Source organism: Rhinoraja longicauda, chromosome 31 (assembly GCF_053455715.1).
Source record: "Rhinoraja longicauda isolate Sanriku21f chromosome 31, sRhiLon1.1, whole genome shotgun sequence".
Lineage (NCBI taxonomy): Eukaryota > Metazoa > Chordata > Chondrichthyes > Rajiformes > Arhynchobatidae > Rhinoraja > Rhinoraja longicauda.
This window is the reverse complement of record NC_135983.1, coordinates 4,365,989-4,379,839: the sequence shown is the minus strand read 5'-3', so window position 1 is coordinate 4,379,839 and position 13,851 is coordinate 4,365,989. Positions and strand designations below refer to the sequence as shown.

General features: G+C 50.7%; 1 protein-coding gene across 1 annotated transcript in view; it reads left to right on the top strand.

The window, feature by feature from the left end:
• The first annotated feature begins 2,898 nt into the window (after positions 1 to 2,898).
• zbtb34 (zinc finger and BTB domain containing 34) overlaps positions 2,899 to 13,851 on the top strand; it is a 49,757-nt gene continuing 38,804 nt past the window's right edge. The window contains exon 1 of the mRNA XM_078425964.1: positions 2,899 to 2,987. The gene's annotated coding sequence lies outside the window, so the exon portion shown is untranslated. The remainder of the gene's footprint in view (positions 2,988 to 13,851) is intronic.

Genomic DNA, 13,851 nt, shown 5'->3' with positions numbered 1-13,851 from the left:
GAACGTCATTCACCGAGTTGATGACCTTCCAGCAGCACTTGATGTCCGTCTCCCAATGTGTCCCTGGGAACAGATAGGAAATCAGTGTTACGGAGCTGTTCGGGATGAACTATTACAAGGATCCTGGTATCTTTCTCCAGCGCATCTTTGCGTATCCACACTCTCCACTCCTCAACCATCTCCTCTCTGTAGCAGCCGTCCCGAGGGCAGCGTGCACTGGTAGTGAGCTTCCGACGGTCAGGAGGGATCTGACCAGGAGGGCTCCCCTCACCGCCAGCCAAGACAGGTCTTGGTGCTTGTTGGTGAGTTTTGGCGATGAGGCATTTCGCCAGACAAGCTGGGCAGTCTGCTCAGGGAACCACGCCACAGGATCCATTGAGTCTTTGTCCTACAGCATGTTCTGTGCTGAACACTGCCTGAAAGAACCTTTCTGGAAGAACCTTTCCAGAAAGAACAATGCCCAGCTGACTGGTACATTGCATGGCATCTGTGCCAGACCCATCCTTTGCAACACTGGGGACAGGTAGAACTGCAGCCAATCGTAACACTTTGGTCACCTCTGCACCAAAGCATTCGACAAGGTTCCGCATCGTAGGCTGCTTTGGAAGGTTAGATCCATGGAGAGATAGCACAATGGATAGAAAATTGGCTGCATGGAAAGAAGCAGCGGGTGGAAGATTGCTTCTAAGATTGGAGGCCTGTGGCGAGTGGTGTGCCTCAGGGTTCGGTGCTGGGCCCATTACTGTTTGTTATCTACATCAATGATTTGGATGAGAACACACGTGGCAAGATTAGCAAGTTTGCTGATGATACAAAGTGGTGGTTTTGCAGATGGTGAAGATGGTTGTGAAAAATTGCAGCAGGATCTTGATCGATTGACCATGTGGGCTGAGGAATGGGTGATGGAATTTAATACAGAGAAATGTGAGGTGGTGCATTTTGAGAAGCCTAACATGGGCAGAACCTACACAGTGAATGGTAGGGCTCTGGGGAGTGTTGTAGAGCAGTGGGATCTAGGAGTGCAGGTGCATGGATCCTTGAAGGTGGAGTCGCAGTTAGATAAGGTAGTCAAAAAGGCTTTTGGCACATTGTCTTCGTGACTGGCTTCATCAGTCAAAGTATTGAGTTTAGAAGTTGGGAGATTGTGTTGCAGTTGTATGAGATGTCGGTCAGGCCGCATTTAGAGTATTGTGTTCAATTCAGGGCACCATGTTATAGGAAAGATGTTGTCAAGCTGGAAAGGGTACAGAGAAGTTTTACAAGGATGTTGCCAGGACTAGAGGGTCTGAGCTATAGGGAGAGATTGAGTAGACTGGGTCTCTATTCCTTGGAACGCAGGAGGATGAGAGGTGATCTTATTGAGGTCTATAAAATCATGAGAGGAATAGATTGAGTAGATGCACAGAATCTATTGCCCAGAGTAGGGGAATCAAGGACCTGAGGACATAGGTTCAAGGTGAAGGGGAAAAGTTTTAATACTCTGAGGGGTAACCTTTTCACACAAAGGGTGGTGGGCATATGGAACGAGCTGCCAGAGGAGCTGGTTGAGGGCGGGACTATCCCAACGTTTAAGAAGCAGTTAGACAGGTACATGGATAGGACAGGTTTGGAGGGATATGGACCAAGCGCAGGCATGTGGAACTAGTGTAGCTGGGACATGTTGGCCGGTGTGGGCAAGTTGGGCCCAAGGGCCTGTTTTCATGCTGCACCACTCTAATATAATAAACAATATAATAAATGAGAAAAAAAAGAGAAGAAAAGAAACCCTCCCTCAGGTCGAGATCTTTATCTCTCATTCTTAGACTTCCATATCTCCATATCTCGAAGGACCGAATGGCCTCCTCCTGCACCTATTGTCTATTATCAGTCTGAAGAAGGGTCTCAACCTGAAACTGTTAGATAGAGCTCTAGGGGCTAGTGGAATCAAGGGATATGGGGAGAAGGCAGGCACGGGTTACTAATTGTGGACGATCAGCCACGATCACATTGAATGGCGGTGCTGGCTCGAAGGGCCAAATGGCCTCCTCCTGCACCTATTGTCTATGTTTCTATGTCACCGTGCCCGCGCTAAGTTACTCCAGCATGTTGTGTCCATCTTCAGCCATTGACCTTCAGCTCCATCCAGCTCAGCTCGGGCAGCAACATTGCTATGAAGTCTTATTCTGGGGGACAAGGATGGTGACAGAGTCGAGGTAAAAGTTTATTTTCAGTCATCATCGTTGCAGACCAAGGAACAGAGACAAAGTCGGGCTCCAGCTCCAACGCCACTCGGCTCCAGAGACAGGTGCTTGATGAGTGCGGGAGTCAGGGGGGTCGCGGCCTAGTGTACATTGGAAGGCGGAGGCGACGAGGCCGGGGCCGCATGGCCTCACTCTGCTCCCATCACATGACCCCATGAGTGGCTCGGCCCATGGACCTCGGCCCCTTCAGGTTCGGGGCCCTCGGCTCGGGCAGCGACCGCACTCGGGGCTCGGCCCTCCGCTCGGCTCGGCTCGGCTCGGGCAGCGACCGCACTCGGGGCTCGGCCCTCCGCTCGGCTCGGCTCGGGCAGCGACCCCGCTGGGCTAACGGCTGCGCTCCGTTCGGGCCCTCGGCTCGGGCAACGACCGGACTCGGGCGCTCGGCTGCCTTCGGCTTGGCTCCACTCGGCCGCGCTCGGACTCGGAGACTCGGCTCCGGCAGCGACCGGACTCGGGCTCGGGGACTCGGCTGCCCTCGGCTCGGCTCCTCTCGGCTGTGCTCGGCAGCGACCCCGCTCGGCCGCGCTCGGCAGCGCCCCCTTGGGCGCCTCCGCCGCGGAGCTGCTGTCGTCGGGCGGAAGCGTGCGCGGGTTGGAGTTCCGGGTTGCGGGCAGTTGCGGGCGGTGGGGAGAGGGTGAGGGAGGGCGGGCCGGGCCGGCGGAGCGGGAGCGGGAGCGGGCGGGGAACCGAGAGGCCGAGGACAGAGAGAGGGAGCAACATGTGAGAGGTGGCCCCGCGGAGCACGGCGTAAGTCCGGGGCCGGAGGGCGGGAGGAGGGCGGGGGTCCGCTCACCCCAACACCATGCCATGGGCGGCAGCGAGGGGGCGAGGCGGGCCGCTCCCGGGTGGGGAGGGCACCACGGGCTCCCTCCCTCCCTCCCTCACACCCTCTCTCCTCCCTCCCTCACACCCTCTCTCCTCCCTCCCTCACACCCTCTCTCCCTCCCTCCCTCCCTCACACCCTCTCTCCTCCCTCCCTCACACCCTCTCTCCTCCCTCCCTCTCACCCTCCCTCCCTCTCCCTCTCACCCTCCCTCCCTCCCTCCCTCTCACCCTCCTCCCCCTCGCTCTTCCCCCCCTCGCTCTTCCCCCCCTCGCTCTTCCCCCCCTCGCTCTTCCCCCCCTCGCTCTTCCCCCTCTCCTTTTCCCCCCTCTCCTTTTCCCCCCTCTCCTCTTCCCCCTCTCCTCTTCCCCCCTCCCCCTCTCCTCTTCCCCCCTCCCCCTCTCCTCTTCCCCCCTCCCCCTCTCCTCTTCCCCCTCTCCTCTTCCCCCCTCCCCCTCTCCTCTTCCCCCCTCCCCTCTCCTCTTCCCCCCTCCCCCTCTCCTCTTCCCCCCTCCCCCTCTCCTCTTCCCCCCTCCCCCTCTCCTCTTCCCCCCTCCCCCTCTCCTCTTCCCCCCTCCCCCTCTCCTCTTCCCCCTCCCCCTCTCCTCTTCCCCCCTCCCCCTCCCCCCTCTTCCCCCCTCCCCCCTCCCCCCTCTTCCCCCCTCTCCTCTTCCCCCCTCTCCTCTTCCCCCTCCCTCCCACCCCCCTCTCCTCCCTCCCTCCCACCCCCCTCTCCTCCCTCCCTCCCACCCCCCTCTCCTCCCTCCCCTCATTTCCCTCCCTCACACCCTCCTCACTCCCTCTCTCCCTCCCTCCCCTCCCCCCCTCTCCCCGCCCCCCCTCTCCCCGCCCCCTCCCCGCCCCCCCTCTCCCCGCCCCCCCTCTCCCCTCCCCCCCTCTCCCCTCCCCCCCTCTCCCCTCCCCCCCTCTCCCCTCCCCCCCTCTCCCCTCCCCCCCTCTCCCCTCCCCCCCTCTCCCCTCCCCCCCTCCCCCCCCCCCCCCTCCCCCCCTCTCCCCTCCCCCCTCCCCCCCTCTCCCCTCCCCCCTCCCCCCTCTCCCCTCCCCCCTCCCCCCCTCTCCCCTCCCCCCTCCCCCCCTCTCCCCTCCCCCCTCCCCCCCTCTCCCCTCCCCCCTCCCCCCCTCTCCCCTCCCCCCCTCTCCCCTCCCCCCCTCTCCCCTCCCCCCCTCTCCCCTCCCCCCTCCCCCCCTCTCCCCTCTCCCCTCCCCCCCTCTCCCCTCCCCCCTCTCCCCTCCCCCCTCCCCCCCTCTCCCCTCCCCCTCTCCCCTCCCCCTCTCCCCTCCCCCCCTCCCCCCCTCTCCCCTCCCCCACCTCTCCCCTCCCCCCCTCTCCCCTCCCCCACCTCTCCCCTCCCCCCCTCACTTCCCTCCTCCCCCCCCCCCCCTGCTCCCTCCCTCTCCTCTCTCCCCCTGACAGTAGCGGTGTCAATTCCAACTCCGTGCCCGGTGTGCGGTAGTTACATTTGCACCTCGCAGGGTTTTAATGTTATAAGCATGGTTGTACAGTCAGGCAAGATTTATCCTACTTTCTTCCACTGGTGTCCACATCATTGATTCTAAAATGTGGACACAAGGAGCTGCAGATACCAACAATGTGCTAGAGTAACTCAGCGGTAGAAAGGTCCCGATCTGAAACGTCACCTTTTCATGTTCTCCAGAGATGCTGCCTGACCCACTGAGTTACTCCAGTACTTTGTGTCTTTTTTTTGTTGTAAATCAGCAACTGCAGTTCCTTATGCTCATGAGGAACTCATCGTGTTAGACATCATCTCTTGTAGGGACATATATAGTCGATACGAGACACAAAATGCTGGAGTGACTCAGTGGGACAGGCAGCATCTCTGGAGAGAAGGAATAGATAGTCGATGTTTCAGACCAAAGAGGTTTGGAGTTGGGACTTGTCTTCAAACTGAAGCAGGCCCCCCAACCGAAATGTTGCTGACCCACGTCCTTCATAGATGCTTCCTGACCTGCTGAGTGATTCCAGCACATATCTTTCTGTAAACCACCATCTACAGTTCCTTGTGCTAGCAATGCCAAATGTGTTTGTGTATGCTTACTTGCCTATACAAAAGTTAATTTTCAATCTGTCTGCCTGCATTGTGTTCTTGGAGACGCCAAAAAGTGCAGAGACTGGAGAAAACTGTGCTGGAGTAACTCAGCGTGTCAGGCAGCATCTCTGGAGGGAATGGAGAGTTGACGTTTGGGGTTGGGCCCTACTTCGGACTTATTTTAACAGGGGGCTGAAAGTTGGAAGAGAGCTGGGGGCGAATCGGTGTACATGTGTCCGTATGCATACGTGCGTACACAGAAGTTAATTTTTAATCCGCCCCATTGCATTACATTCTTGGAGAGCACAATGAACTGCAGATGTTGGGATTTTGAGTGAAATACAAAGTGCTGGAGTAACTTGCAATGTGTTCTTTTTCCACTTTGCCATGTGAAAATTATTTAAATTACCATCAACAATTGAGAGTCAAATAACAAAACACATTGTCTATGCCTTGCCCTTGAGGGAAACGTTGGTAGTTAGACTTTATATATAAATGCAGATAGTCGTGTGAGAAGGAATGGGTGACGTTTCGGGTCGAGACCCTTCTTCAGACTGAAGGGTCTCGACCCGAAACGTCACCCATTCCTTCTCTCCCGACATGCTGCCTGACTTGCTGAGTTACTCCAGCATTTTGTGAATAAATACCTTCGATTTGTACCAGCATCTGCAGTTATTTTCTTATACAAATAGTCGTGTACCGCATAATATAAACCGCATGAATTATTTCCCGGGGGCTTTGATGTGTCCTTCAGAAATTCTCAAGCTGTGTGGTTGAAAACAAATCATATAATCTACTCTGAAAATACCATATCTGTTGGTAAACCTGTTTTACAAAACGGGTGAAGTTTCAGATGCTTTCCTCACAGAATGAATTGAGGCATTTTGATCGTGTAAACTACGACGTCTTGCATTTAGAAACATAATAACGTAGAAAATAGGTGCAGGAGTAGGCCATTGGGCCCTTCGAGCCAGCACCGCCATTCATTGTGATCATGGCTGATCATCCACAATCAGTAACCCGTGTCTGCCTTCTCCCCATATCCCTTGATTCCACTAGCCCCTAGAGCTCGATCTAACTCTCTTTTAAAACCATCCAGTGAATTGGCCTCCACTGCCTTCTATGGCAGAGAATTCCACAAATTCACAACTCTCTGCGTGAAAAAGTTTCTTCTCACCTCAGTTTTAAATGGCCTCCCCTTTATTCTTAGACTGGCCCCTGGTTCTGGACTCCCCCAACATTGGGAACATTTTCCCTGCATCCACAAAACGTGTCGTAACGGCCCGCAATAAAACCAGTCTCTAAAATACCTTTACCCCAGCCATTGAAAGGCGATTTAATTTAGGTAAAGGACGGACTTTGAAATTTGGCAGACTAATTGATTTTCACTAGGGTAGAAAAAAATCACTTTATTTGTACTTTCGAAGATATGTTTGCATTTTTTTAGTTGGGTGTATGTCTGTGTAATCTTTTTGTCTCAAAGAAAAGTTCATCGTGAAATTCCAACGCATGTTGCAATTTGCGAATTACCACTGTGTTAAGTTTTTTGAATTGACATCCTTCCCGCACTTTTCCCATTGCGTTTTTTGAAGCCTGAGAAATTTAATGTGGAGGATACATTGTTTCATCATGAAAGGCAAGATATGTAAACGGAAAATAACCTCAAAGCATGATGGAGCTTTATTGTTTCGATTTGAAGGCCCTTTCGTGTCTAAAACATTTGTCAGCAAATTTGATTTTTTTAAATTTAAGCTGATGCCAACTTCAAAATAGATACATGTGAATTAGTTCTTCCCCTTTGACCTCTTTAACATTTGACCTCTTTGACATTCTTGTACTTTTTCACCCATTCTTTCTTTTCCCAGAGCTGCTGCCTGACCTGTCGAGTTACTCCAGCATTTTGTGTCCATCTTCCCTCTAAACCTATACCTTACCTTAAACGTATGCCCGCTGATTTTATACACCTCTGCCATGTTGGAAAGCTTCTCACCATTCTCACCAAAATCACAAACGACATTCTCCTCTCCTCCGACGCTGGCAACCTCAACATCCTCATCCTACTTGACCTCAGCGCCGCCTTTGACACCATAAATCACTCCATTCTCCTCACCCGACTTGAAACCTCCCTTAACATCACCGGCACAGCCCTATCCTGGTTCAAATCTTACCTCTCTGACAGACACCAGTTCATCTCCATTAACAACTGTAAATCCCCCACCGCCCCCCTCCCCCAAGGTGTCCCCCAAGGCTCAGTCCTTGGCCCCCTCCTCTTCATCCTCTACCTGTTCCCCCTTGATCAATTAATCCGCCGTCATGGTCTCAACTTCCACTGCTACGCCGATGATATCCAGCTCCTCATCTCCACCAAGTCAATCTCCTCCACCACACACTCTACACTGACAAACTGCATTGCTGAAATAAAATCTTGGCTTCAATCAAACTTCCTCAAACTCAATTGCAACAAATCTGAAATCATCATCATTGGTCCAAAAATGCTCACCAAATCCACCCAAAACTTCATCCTCAACATTGATGGTCTCCCAGTATCCACCTCACCTCACATCCGGAATCTTGGAATCATCCTTGATCAAACCCTCTCCTTCGACAAACACATCAAACACATCACAAAGACAGCCTTCTTCCACCTCAAAAACATTGCCCGTCTCCGTCCATCCCTCTCCTCCACAGCTGCAGAAACCCTCATCCACGCCTTCATCACCTCCCGTCTGGACTACTGCAACAGCCTCCTCTATGGCGCACCCTCAAAAATCATCAATAAACTTCAATACATTCAAAACTCCGCTGCCCGTCTACTCACACACACCTCGATCCGTGACCATATCACCCCCGTCCTTTATAAACTCCACTGGCTCCCCATCCCCCAGAGAATCCAGTACAAAATCCTCCTCATAACCTACAAAGCCCTCCATAACCTGGCCCCATCCTACCTGACCGACCTCCTCCACAGACACACTCCCACCTGCACCCTCCGCTCTGCCGCTGCCAATCTATCCCCCCACATCCGGACTAAACTCAGATCCTGGGGGGACAGGGCTTTCTCCATCGCTGCTCCCACCCTATGGAACTCACTACCCCAAACCGTTAGAGACTCCCCCACACTCACCACATTCAAAACATCGCTGAAGTCTCACCTGTTCAGTACTGCCTTCAACCACTGAAGGTCACCTCACCTTCTGTCTCCTTTCTCTGTTCATTTACTTATTTATCTATTTATTCATTTCCCTATGTTCTCAAAATCTCTGTAAAGCGTCTTTGAGTATATGAAAAGCGCTATATAAATAAAATGTATTATTATTATTATTATTATTAATCTACAAAGCCGCATGTCTTTAGCATGTGGAATCTCACGGGGTTGTTAAATCATGTCAAGTTGGGTTTATTCTCATATGCACAAGTACAGTGAGGTACAGATACAATGCTTGCAGCACTGTCACAGGCAAACAGACTGAGACACTACACAAAGTCACAAAATTACACAGACTGAGACACTACACAAAGTCACAAAATCACACCACCATTTTATGCAAATTCTACAAGGGAGTGAAATGAAAGAAAAAAAAATTGCACAAAAGCACAGGCAAATATGTTTGGATGGGCACATGGATATTTTGGGAATAAAGGGCAGGGATTGACTACAGGTCGATAAGAGTTGGTCTTGGCATCATGTTCGACACCGCCATTGTGAGCCAAAGTTCTATGTTCATTGTGCTCTAGATTCTATCTTTTAAACTAGTTATCAAGGATGAGAAAGTGGGATAGCATAAAACTAGTGCGAATGGGTGAGCGATGGTCGGCGTAGACTCAATGGGCCGAAGGTCCTGTTTCCAAGCTGCACTTCTAAAGTAAAACTAGAGTAATTAGTGCAAAACATACACACTTGGCAATAAATCCGCACTTGTGCAAGAGGTGGTGTTTGTGTTCCGTTGCTGAGGTGGGATTAGGGTTAGTGCAAATTCGTTCATGAAATCACTGGACTAGATTACTTTAGTTTAACTTATTTCAGAGATACAGCATGGATTTTCTCCGAGATCTTCGGTTTCCTCCCACACTCCAAAGACGTACAGGTTTGTAGGTTAATTGGTTTGGTAAATATAAAAATTGTCCCTAGTGTGTGTAGGATAGTGTTAATATGCGGGGATCGCTGGGTGGCGCAGACCCGGTGGGCCGAAGGGCCTGTTTCTGCGCTGTATCTCTAAATCTAAATCTAAAGAAACAGGCCCTTCGGCCCACCAAGTCCACGCCAACCAACGATCACCCTACATACTGGGGACAATTTTACAGGAGCCAATTAACCTAAGAACCTTACAGGTCTTGGGAGTGTGGGAGGAAACCGGAGCTCCCCGGAGAAAACCCACGTGGTCACAGTTTCTGGGCCTCTGAAGCAAAGATGTGGGCCTCTGGCAAACCAAGACAGCTGGGGAACTTAAATTCAAATATCTCTAAAAGCCTGGATTTCTTTAATAATAATATTGCTAATTCAGTGCTGGTATTCACGAAACCACAGGATTGTCGGTGGAAGTCCATCTGGTTCACTGATGTTCTTCAGGGAGGATAATGTGGCAGCTTTGCCTACTCTGGCCTAAAGGTGACCAGAGACCAACTTGACCTACATGGTTGACTGCCCTTTCTTGGCCCAGGCCTGTGAACCGATTGCCAGCACCAGGGAGCTGGATTCTTTCATCAAAGTGGTGGTGCAGCGGTAGAGTTGCTACCTTACCAGCCTTGCGCCAGAGACCCCGGTCCGATCCTGTCTACGGGTGCTTGCTGTAAGGAATTTGTACGTTCTTCCCGTGACCTGCGTGGGTTTTCTCCGAGATCTTCGGTTTCCTTCCACGCTCCAAAGACGTACAGGTATGTAGGTTAATTGGCTTGGTATGAATGTAAATTGTCCCTAGTGTGTGCAGGATAGTGTTATCGCTGGTCAGCGTGGACACGGTGGGCCGAAGGGCTTTTTCCCCACGCTGTATCTCAAAACGAAACGAAACTAAACGAAATGAAACAAATCTAAACTAAAGTAAATTGGTAGGAATAACAAGGGCACCTCAGCTGCAGTGGTCTCACCCGCCGCGGATCCGGGAACCCTCCCAGAGGGGGAAGCAGCTGAGCCCGGCCCCTGCTCGCCCCTGAAGTCCGGGAACCAGAGAGGAGGATGGAGGGGGTGGGCAGCGGACAATAGACAATAGACAATAGGTGCAGGAGGAGGCCATTCGGCCCTTCGAGCCAGCACCGCCATGCAATGTGATCATGGCTGATCATTCTCAATCAGTACCCCGTTCCTGCCTTCTCCCCATACCCCCTGACTCCACTATCCTTAAGAGCTCTATCTAGCTCTCTCTTGAATGCATTCAGAGAATTGGCCTCCACTGCCTTCTGAGGCAGAGAATTCCACAGATTCACAACTCTCTGACTGAAAAAGATTTTCCTCATCTCAGTTCTAAATGGCCTATCCCTTATTCTTAAACTGTGGCCCCTTGTTCTGGACTCCCCCAACATTGGGAACATGTTTCCTGCCTCTAACGTGTCCAACCCCTTAATAATCCTATACGTTTCGATAAGATCTCCTCTCATCCTCCTAAATTCCAGTGTATACAAGCCTAGTCGCTCCAGTCTTTCAACATATGATAGTCCCGCCATTCCGGGAATTAACCTAGTAAACCTACGCTGCACGCCCTCAATAGCAAGAATATCCTTCCTCAAATTTGGAGTCCAAAACTGCACACAGTACTCCAGATGCGGTCTCACTAGGGCCCTGAACAACTGCAGAAGGACCTCTTTGCTCCTATACTCAACTCCTCTTGTTATGAAGGCCAACATTCCATTGGCTTTCTTCACTGCCTGCTGTACCTCGTTGTACGTCCCTTTTTCCTAACTTGACACCATTCAGATAATACTCTGCCTTCCTATTCTTACCACCAAAGTGGATAACCTCACACTCACCGGACGCTGGACAAAAGGCCCAGAAGGAAGAACTGGGGGTGGTGGTCTTACCTTCCGCACCCATGAGGTCGGCGGCGGGAGGTGACCCCGGGGAACAAGGGCAGAAGAGGGCCGGGCGGTTGACGGTTCGAGCCAGCACCGCCATTCATTGTGATCATGGCTGATCATCCACAATCAGTAACCCGTGCCTGCCTTCTCCCCATATCCCTTGATTCCACTAGCCCCTAGAGCTCGATCTAACTCTCTTTTAAAATCATCCAGTGAATTGGCCTCCACTGCCTTCTATGGCAGAGAATTCCACAAATTCACAACTCTCTGCGTGAAAAAGTTTCTTCTCACCTCAGTTTTAAATGGCCTCCCCTTTATTCTTAGACTGGCCCCTGGTTCTGGACTCCCCCAACATTGGGAACATTTTCCCTGCATCCACAAAACGTGTCGTAACGGCCCGCAATAAAACCAGTCTCTAAAATACCTTTACCCCAGCCATTGAAAGGCGATTTAATTTAGGTAAAGGACGGACTTTGAGATTTGGCAGAATAATTGATTTTCACTAGGGTAGAAAAAAATCACTTTATTTGTACTTTCGAAGATATGTTTGCATTTTTTTAGTTGGGTGTATGTCTGTGTAATCTTTTTGTCTCAAAGAAAAGTTCATCGTGAAATTCCAACGCATGTTGCAATTTGCGAATTACCACTGTGTTAAGTTTTTTGAATTGACATCCTTCCCGCACTTTTCCCATTGCGTTTTTTGAAGCCTGAGAAATTTAATGTGGAGGATACATTGTTTCATCATGAAAGGCAAGATATGTAAACGGAAAATAACCTCAAAGCATGATGGAGCTTTATTGTTTCGATTTGAAGGCCCTTTCGTGTCTAAAACATTTGTCAGCAAATTTGATTTTTTTTAATTTAAGCTGATGCCAACTTCAAAATAGATACATGTGAATTAGTTCTTCCCCTTTGACCTCTTTAACATTTGACCTCTTTGACATTCTTGTACTTTTTCACCCATTCTTTCTTTTCCCAGAGCTGCTGCCTGACCTGTCGAGTTACTCCAGCATTTTGTGTCCATCTTCCCTCTAAACCTATACCTTACCTTAAACGTATGCCCGCTGATTTTATACACCTCTGCTATGTTGGAAAGCTTCTCACCATTCTCACCAAAATCACAAACGACATTCTCCTCTCCTCCGACGCTGGCAACCTCAACATCCTCATCCTACTTGACCTCAGCGCCGCCTTTGACACCATAAATCACTCCATTCTCCTCACCCGACTTGAAACCTCCCTTAACATCACCGGCACAGCCCTATCCTGGTTCAAATCTTACCTCTCTGACAGACACCAGTTCATCTCCATTAACAACTGTAAATCCCCCACCGCTCCCCTCCCCCAAGGTGTCCCCCAAGGCTCAGTCCTTGGCCCCCTCCTCTTCATCCTCTACCTGTTCCCCCTTGGTCAATTAATCCGCCGTCATGGTCTCAACTTCCACTGCTACGCCGATGATATCCAGCTCCTCATCTCCACCAAGTCAATCTCCTCCACCACACACTCTACACTGACAAACTGCATTGCTGAAATAAAATCTTGGCTTCAATCAAACTTCCTCAAACTCAATTGCAACAAATCTGAAATCATCATCATTGGTCCAAAAATGCTCACCAAATCCACCCAAAACTTCATCCTCAACATTGATGGTCTCCCAGTATCCACCTCACCTCACATCCGGAATCTTGGAATCATCCTTGATCAAACCCTCTCCTTCGACAAACACATCAAACACATCACAAAGACAGCCTTCTTCCACCTCAAAAACATTGCCCGTCTCCGTCCATCCCTCTCCTCCACAGCTGCAGAAACCCTCATCCACGCCTTCATCACCTCCCGTCTGGACTACTGCAACAGCCTCCTCTATGGCGCACCCTCAAAAATCATCAATAAACTTCAATACATTCAAAACTCCGCTGCCCGTCTACTCACACACACCTCGATCCGTGACCATATCACCCCCGTCCTTTATAAACTCCACTGGCTCCCCATCCCCCAGAGAATCCAGTACAAAATCCTCCTCATAACCTACAAAGCCCTCCATAACCTGGCCCCATCCTACCTGACTGACCTCCTCCACAGGCACACTCCCACCTGCACCCTCCGCTCTGCCGCTGCCAATCTCCTATCGCCCCACATCCGGACTAAACTCAGATCCTGGGGGGACAGGGCTTTCTCCATCGCTGCTCCCACCCTATGGAACTCACTACCCCAAACCGTTAGAGACTCCCCCACACTCACCACATTCAAAACATCGCTGAAGTCTCACCTGTTCAGTACGGCTTCAACCACTGAAGGTCACCTCACCTTCTGTCTCCTTTCTCTGTTCATTTATTTATTTATTTACTTATTTATCTATTTATTCATTTCCCTATGTTCTCAAAATCTCTGTAAAGCGTCTTTGAGTATATGAAAAGCGCTATATAAATAAAATGTATTATTATTATTATTATTACCCTATAGTTAGCAGGGTACACTATGTTTAGATCTGAGATACAACATGGAAGCAGGCCCTTCAGCCCACCGGGTTCCTGCCGACCATCAATCACCCGTTCACATGATTTCAACATTATCCCACTTTTTCCAACCACTCACTAGTGACAATTTTCTGAGGCCAATTAACCTACAAATCAGCAAGTACCCCAACACTGAGCCCTGTGGTACACCACTGGTCACAAGCTTCCCATCCTCAAAACCGCCCTCTGCCATTGCT